Raw genomic sequence first — 7,500 nt, forward strand, 5'->3', positions numbered from 1 at the left:
TGTCCTAAAGCTCTCAGTTAAAAAGCAACAACAAAACTGTTAAATATGGCTAAATCGAATTTATAAGAAGTAGTTGCAGAGATGCACACCCATTGGGCGAAAGGGAATCCGGTTCCTATTCCGGAACCCGGCAGCGGAACCGCATACCATTCGGGCCCTCGTAAGAGTGTTCGTCGGGGTAACCCAAAATGACCTGGAGACGCCGTCGGGAGATCTGGGAAGAGTTTTCTTTTCTGTATAAGCGTTCGAGTTCCCTGGAAACCTCTAGCAGGGAGATAGGGTTTGGAACGCGAAGAGCACCGCAGTTGCGGCGGTGTCTGGATCTTCCCCTCGGACCTTGAAAATCCAGGAGAGGGCCACGTGGAGGTGTCGCGCCGGTTCGTACCCATATCCGCAGCAGGTCTCCAAGGTGAAGAGCCTCTAGTCGATAGATTAATGTAGGTAAGGGAAGTCGACAAATTGGATCCGTAACTTCGGAATAAGGATTGGCTCTGAGGAGCGGGGCGTGTCGGGCTTGGTCGGGAAGCGGGTCTGGCTGACGTGCCGGGCCTGAGCGAGGTGAACGGTTGGCGACTTCGGTCGCGTCCCGGGATCCGAGCTCGGTCCCGTGCCTTGGCCTCCCGCGGATCTTCCTTGCTGCGAGGCTTCCGTGGCGGTTAACGCCGTCGTGGTCGCTTCTTCGGCCGCCATTCAACGCTTAGCTCAGAACTGGCACGGACTAGGGGAATCCGACTGTCTAATTAAAACAAAGCATTGCGATGGCCCTCACGGGTGATGACGCAATGTGATTTCTGCCCAGTGCTCTGAATGTCAACGTGAAGAAATTCAAAAAAGCGCGGGTAAACGGCGGGAGTTATACTATGACTCGCTTAAGATAACCATATTAGTGTGATCGCTATTCCCAGCTTATGGCAGGTGCCACCCCCAAGTGCTTGGTATCGTTGGAAAGGGCTCGAAGGGTAGATGTGCACAAAAATACGAAACTTCAAAAATTGTGGTGGGGGAAATTTTTTATTTTTTTTTTGAAAAAAATCGCCGAACGAGTATATCATTTTTTTTCGGTCATTATGAGGGGCCGGAGACACCCTAAAGGTAGAGGTCAGTTTTGATACTGTATCTTCAAATTTGAGTTTGCTATAGCTTGCTAAAGTTAACCATATTATTTTGACCGCTATTCCCAGCTTATGGCAGGTGCTACCCCCAACTGCTTGGTATCGTTGGAAAGGGCTCGAAGGGTAAATGTGCCCGATAGTGCAAAATTTCAAAAATTGGGGTGGGGGAAATTTTTTTTTTTTTTTTTGGAAAAAATCGCCAAACGACTATATCATTTTTTTTGCGTCATTAAAATGCGCCGGAGACACCCTAAAAGTAGAGTCCAATTTCGATGCTGTACCTTCAAATTTGAGGTATACAGGGCGTTCCAAAATAAGGGGTTCCTCGATATATCTCGGAAACTATGAACTTTAGAGGAAAAAGTGTCGGACGAAAGTTGTAGCGTTTTTGCCGCTGCATCCACCGGTGACCCCAGTGTTGACCTCAAGGTCACGGGTCAAGGTCATTCGAAGGTCGAACCGATTTTTTTCAAGGGAACCCATATTTTTGACTCCGGGAATGGAAACGGTGGACAATTCTACATCCGAGCATGTCCGGCTTCAAGTTAGCATTATACAGGGCGTTCCAAAATAAGGGGTTCCTCGATATATCTCGGAAACTATGAACTTTGGAGGAAAAGGTTTCGAACGAAAGTTGTAGGGTTTCTGCCGCTGCATCCACCGGTGACCCCGGTGTTAACCTCGACGTCACGGGTCAAGGTCATTCGAAGGTCGAACCGATTTTTTTCAAGGGAACCCATATTTTTGATCCCGGAAATGGAAAGGGCGGAAAATTCTACGTTCGAGCATATATACGACTTCGGGTCAAATAAGGAGGATGGGGGGTGGAGGGGACTTTTTAAAAAATTTTTGATAAAATGCGTGACAAGTAAAACATTTTTTTTTGCGTCGAGAAAGTGCCCAAGAGACACCCTACAGGTTCCGTTTCGTTTCGATGCTCTGGCATTAAGTTTCAATTATATAGGGCGTTCCAAAAGAAGGGGAACCCCTTAAGTATCTCAGAGACTATGGACTTTAGAACAAAATGTTTCGGACAAAAGTTGTACGGTTTCTGTCGCTGCATCCTCCGGTGACGTCTGTCTTGACCCCGGGATCATGGTTCAAGGTCATTCGAAGTTCAAGCTAATTTTTCTCTATAGGTACCCATATTTTTGACCCCGGAAATGGAAAGCGCGGAAAATTCTACGTTCGGGCATGTACCCGAGTTATGGTCAAATTGACCTCCTAACGAGGTCACCGAAGGGTGTAACTTTTGAAACCTTTATTCCACACATTTTTCTGCAAACTCTATAGTTTTTGAAATATTCCGGGGATTCGCTTCTTTTGGTACATCCTCTATGTACTATAACTCGCTGCGATTACCTTATTGTTTGTCCGGACTATTCCTAAGTAACGAGAAGTATATAAATAAAAAATTTCGAAAATCTGATAATGTGAAAAATTGTTTTTCAAATGTTTCGAATAAATTTGCAACGAAAAACAAATTTTCTTGCGACATAAAAATGCAGAAGAGACCCTATACTATACGGTGATACGGACGGCGCTATTACTACTTATGCAGTTCTGGCGTAGGCTTGAAGCAGCTCGATCTCCTGCTCCTTCTATCATTCTGCATAAGCGTCTGTTTACATACGTCAGCGACCGTCCTTCTTAGGATACTTCATTCTGTTGTTTACCTTCTTGCAGTCACAGACCCCATACTGTACGGTGATACGGACGGCGCTATTACTACTTCTTGCAGTTCTGGCGTTGGCTTGAAGCAGCTCGATCTCCTGCTCCTTCTATCATTCTGCATAAGCGTGTCTTTACATACGTCAGCGACCGTCCTTCTTAGGATAGTTCATTCTGTTGTTCACCTTCTTGCAGTCACAGACCCCATACTGTACGGTGATACCGACGGCAGTATTACTACTTTTTTTTCAGTTCTGGCTTAAGCTTGAAGCAGCTCGCTCTTCTGCTCCTTTTATCATTGTGCATAAGCACCCGTTTACATACCTCAGTGACCGTCCTTCTGAGGATAGCTGATTCTGTTGTTTACCTTCTTGCTTTTCGATTTCCGGGTTCTATTTCCATCGTAAGTAAAACGTGTCAGGTAAAATTAAATACATTTTATATTCATTCTGTTCCTTGCATTGGATCTAATATAAATCATGGACGATTCTCCTCGAAATACCGCTCGCCGAGGCCGTCCGATCAGAACGCGTAATCGGGGTACCGTTTCTGGCCGAAAGGAACGTGAGCGTCACTCACAAGTAACATCTCAGAGCCGTTCTGCAACACCTTCTGCAGCTCCTAATCAATCAACGAGCTCCGCGTTGATGCGTGCTCCCGCTTCTCCTGCTCCGCAGCCGTCAACCTCTCGCTCTTCTCGCGTTTCATCACCCGCCCGTCGACGAACCTTACGTAACACAGCAATGTCGGCTCCTCCATGCTCCGTCGGCCGACCAGCCATTTACGCCGATATAGACCCACTTGGCGAAATTTTACCATACACTGGACGGCGATGTTTTGGTCCACAGTGGTTACGCCCCACAGAAGAAGATGCACAAGGCAGACGCACGCCCGCCGGTATCGACGAACGCCGACGTCGATTACAACGCGAGAAACAATATCGGTTGAAAGAGCGCCAAGAAATCGCCCGTCGTACCGGAGCAGCTATGGCCACGAAACCATCTACTGAAGCCTACTATTATAACATTGGGGCGATGAATGCCATTTGTTTCCACTGCATGGCGAAACACTTTGAATCCGAGCGCACCGAGGCCGGACACTTCCCTTCTTGCTGCTCTAATGGGAAGGTCGCATTTACTCTTCGGCCGATCCACCCGTACCTTCGTGAAGTCTTCACTAATCCAGCTCACTGTGATTTCAAGTACTTTCAGGATAATAGTCGGTACCTCAACTCTGCCTTCGGCTTCTGCTCTCTTGGCCTTAAAATTGATTACCCTCTGTCTGGCGCTTACTATCTCATTGGTAGAGGAGAAATCTTTCACCGCATTGGCCCATTGCACCAAGAACGCATTCCGCGTACGACTGCAACGATGCCGTATGCCTCGGCCTACTTTTGCGATATCGAAACAGCCACAAAACTCCGTTACGAGGCCACTAAATTGGACCCTCGCATATTGAATAACATTCGTGTTATCATGCAACAAAACTCGGTCCTCGCTCAACAGTACTTTCACGCGTACGAGAAAGAATAGGAGTTGATTCGTCGCAGACATCCACGACCTACAGTGCACATTCAGTTGTTGCCTGGCCCTGCTGGCGCCGGTATCCACGTTGGACGTACCAATCTTCCGACTACACGCGATGATGTTGCGGTCTTATACAGTGACCATGATGGTCTTCCTCGCCAACAACACCAACTCATAATTCAGAACCGTGCAAGTCCCAACGCTGAACCTCTACAGATCGTCAAGATCACTAACCCGCTTCTTGACGCTATGCTCTACCCTCTTCTTGATCCGTACTCCGTAATCGGATGGCACATCGGCATGTATCATGCGATTGAAAATGGCACTCGGAAACAGGTTACCATTCGCGAGCACGCCGCTTATCAGATGGCCATTCGCGACGACCAGGAATACTTGCATGACTCTGGCAAGGTGTTTCTGCAATGGTTAGTTGACAAGGCACTCCGGGTTCAAGAAGATAAGCTTCAATGGTTACAGGAGAATCAAAGTGCCCTCCGTCGAGACTCCTTGCAGAACATCGGCGACTTCAACAACCTCGCTCGCAGAAATGTTCAGTCGAATGACCAACCTGCCGCCGCCAATCCTGAGACCAGTGTACCTGTCTTGCTGCCGTCCACCTTCATCGGCGGACCCCGTCATGCAATGAATACCATGCACGATATGTTGGCCATGTCCATGCAACTCGGTGCTGCGACATTCTTCGTAACGTTTACGGCCAACCCTGCTTGGCCCGAGATCCAAGCCAGTCTCAATCCAGGAAACAGGCGCGACTTAAGGCCCGATATCGGCAACCGTGTTTTCCACTGTAAGCAAAAGCGCTTTAAGGATTTGGTTACTAAAGAGGCCTTCTTCGGCAATATCCGCTACTATGGGTATTCTGTCGAGATGCAGAAGCGGCAGATCCCGCATTCTCATTGGATCATTGCCGTTGAGCCACCGCACAACTCGCGAGATCCCGAGTATATCGATCGGGTCATCTGCGCCGAAATACCAGACCCAGAGGTGGACCCTGAGTTGTACGAAATCGTCTGCAACAACTACCTTCATCTCTGCACTGAAATCTGTTCTCCTGATGGCGGCTTTACATGTAAAAAAAATTTCCCAAAGGCCTTCCAAGATCACACTCAAGTGCAACTAAACGGCTATCCTCTCTACCGCCGGCGAGACAACGGCCGACATGTTATAAAGAGGCGCGGTCAGATACCAGTTCGCTTGGACAATCGTCACGTCGTGCCGTACAATCCTTATCTGGCTAAGATGTTCGGTTGCCGCATTAATGTAGAGCACCTTTCCGGCATTCGTGTCATTAAATATATATTTAATTATATTAATAAAGGTCACGACGTCGCACACATTGCCGAGATTGTTAGCTCCGAGATCACTAATGAGATCAAGAGGTACCGTACGTTACGGTACGTTGGTTCATCCGAGGCCCACTGGCATCTTATGAAATATAACATGTACGGCCTCTCACACGCTGTAGAACGTCTTACGGTACACACAAGGAACGACCGTACGGTGTACTTTGCTGATGGTCAAGCAGGTCCTGCGGCCCAAATTGCAGCTAATCGTGACACTCAGCTTACGGCATTCTTTAAGCTCAATGCAATTAATCCGGCCGCTCGCGACTATTTATACCGTGATATACCCCAAGGCTTTGTTTGGAATAAACAGACAAAAACCTGGACCGCCGGTGTCCGTCAAACGCGTCGAATTGGCCGCATCTTTCAAGTACCGCCGTCCAACTCAGAATTGGTTGCCACTCGCCTCTTGCTTCACCACGTCAAGGGTCCCCGCACCTGGGACGAGCTCTTCACTTACGAAGGCAGAGTGTACGACTCCGCTCAAGAAGCTTGCCACGCCCGCGGGTTGATCAATAGTGATACTGCCTTCGAAGAAACGTTAGAAGAAGCCGCGCAATGTCAACATCCACGGGCTTTTCGTATTCTGTTCGGTCAACTACTTGCCCTGACCCGTCCACCCAATGGCAGTCTAATGTGGGAACGTCACAAGGAGGAACTTACACATGACCTCATCCGTGTGTACGGCACCGACGACAATCTCCGTTTCGCGCACGGTCTACGCGACATACGGTTGATTGCCGAGGCCAATATGGTAGATTGGACCAACCTCGATTTTCCCGAACCACCGATCTCTGTAGTCAGTCAATTGCCTCCATTCGACGAATACGTTATACCGAACGAAGAAGAATACGTTGGTCGCCTAAATGCAGGACAACTTAGCGCGTATAATGCCATCATCGCCACACTCAGTCCGTCGTACGCAGGCCCCACTTGCTTCTTCCTTGATGGCCCGGGTGGTACGGGTAAGACATTTCTGTACAAGGCCCTCATTCAGTACTTCAGAAATAACGGGCACGTGGTTGTTCCTTCTGCATGGACCGGAATCGCGGCCCTTCTTTTACCTGGCGGCCGTACCTCACACTTCTTTTTTAAGTTCCCCGTTCCCCTCATGGAAGATAGCAATTGCGGTCTTTCCCGTGCCAGCGTCGGAGGCCGACGTTTGATCGACGCCAAATTAATTATCATGGATGAAGCGTCCATGTGCGAACGGCGAGCGCTTATGGCTATGGACCGTATACTTAGGGACTTAACTGAAGTCCGTCACCGGCCGTTCGGTGGTAAAATACTTTTACTTGGTGGTGACTTCCGACAATGCGCGCCTGTAATTCCTAACGCTCCTGCTGGCTCAAACATCGCCGAGTCCATTCGCAGTAGTAATCTTTGGTCGGAGTTCAAACTTCTTCACCTCACGCAGAACATGCGTGTCGGACCCGGAGAACAAGATTTTGCCGAGTATCTGCTCACTATCGGCAATGCTTCCGCTAACGTTCCTGACACTGACATCATGAGCATCCCTGATGACATACTATTTCATGGATCACCTCAGGACCTCATTCAGTGGGTGTATGAAAATAACCTCGCTCAGCCGAACCCCAATCACGCTTTACTCTGCCCTCGCAATGATCACTGCGACTATATCAATAACCTGATACTCGATTCACTTGAAGGAGATCAACGCGTTTACTTCTCCGAGGATAAACTGATAGACCCATCCGCCGAAGCAATTGCAGACTATCCGCCCGAACTCCTGAACCACGTCGAAGTGGCTGGCCTGCCTCCGCATCAACTTCGCCTCCGTGTCGGTGCCATCGTAATACTTATACGTAA

General features: G+C 48.6%; 1 pseudogene; it reads left to right on the forward strand.

Annotated features, from left to right (window-relative positions):
- The window catches only part of LOC143306544 (large subunit ribosomal RNA), an 11,404-nt pseudogene that overhangs the window by 1,923 nt on the left and 1,981 nt on the right, over positions 1–7,500 (forward strand).

The sequence above is a fragment of the Osmia lignaria genome, unplaced genomic scaffold (genome assembly GCF_051020975.1).
Source record: "Osmia lignaria lignaria isolate PbOS001 unplaced genomic scaffold, iyOsmLign1 scaffold0012, whole genome shotgun sequence".
NCBI classification, from domain to species: Eukaryota; Metazoa; Arthropoda; class Insecta; order Hymenoptera; family Megachilidae; genus Osmia; species Osmia lignaria.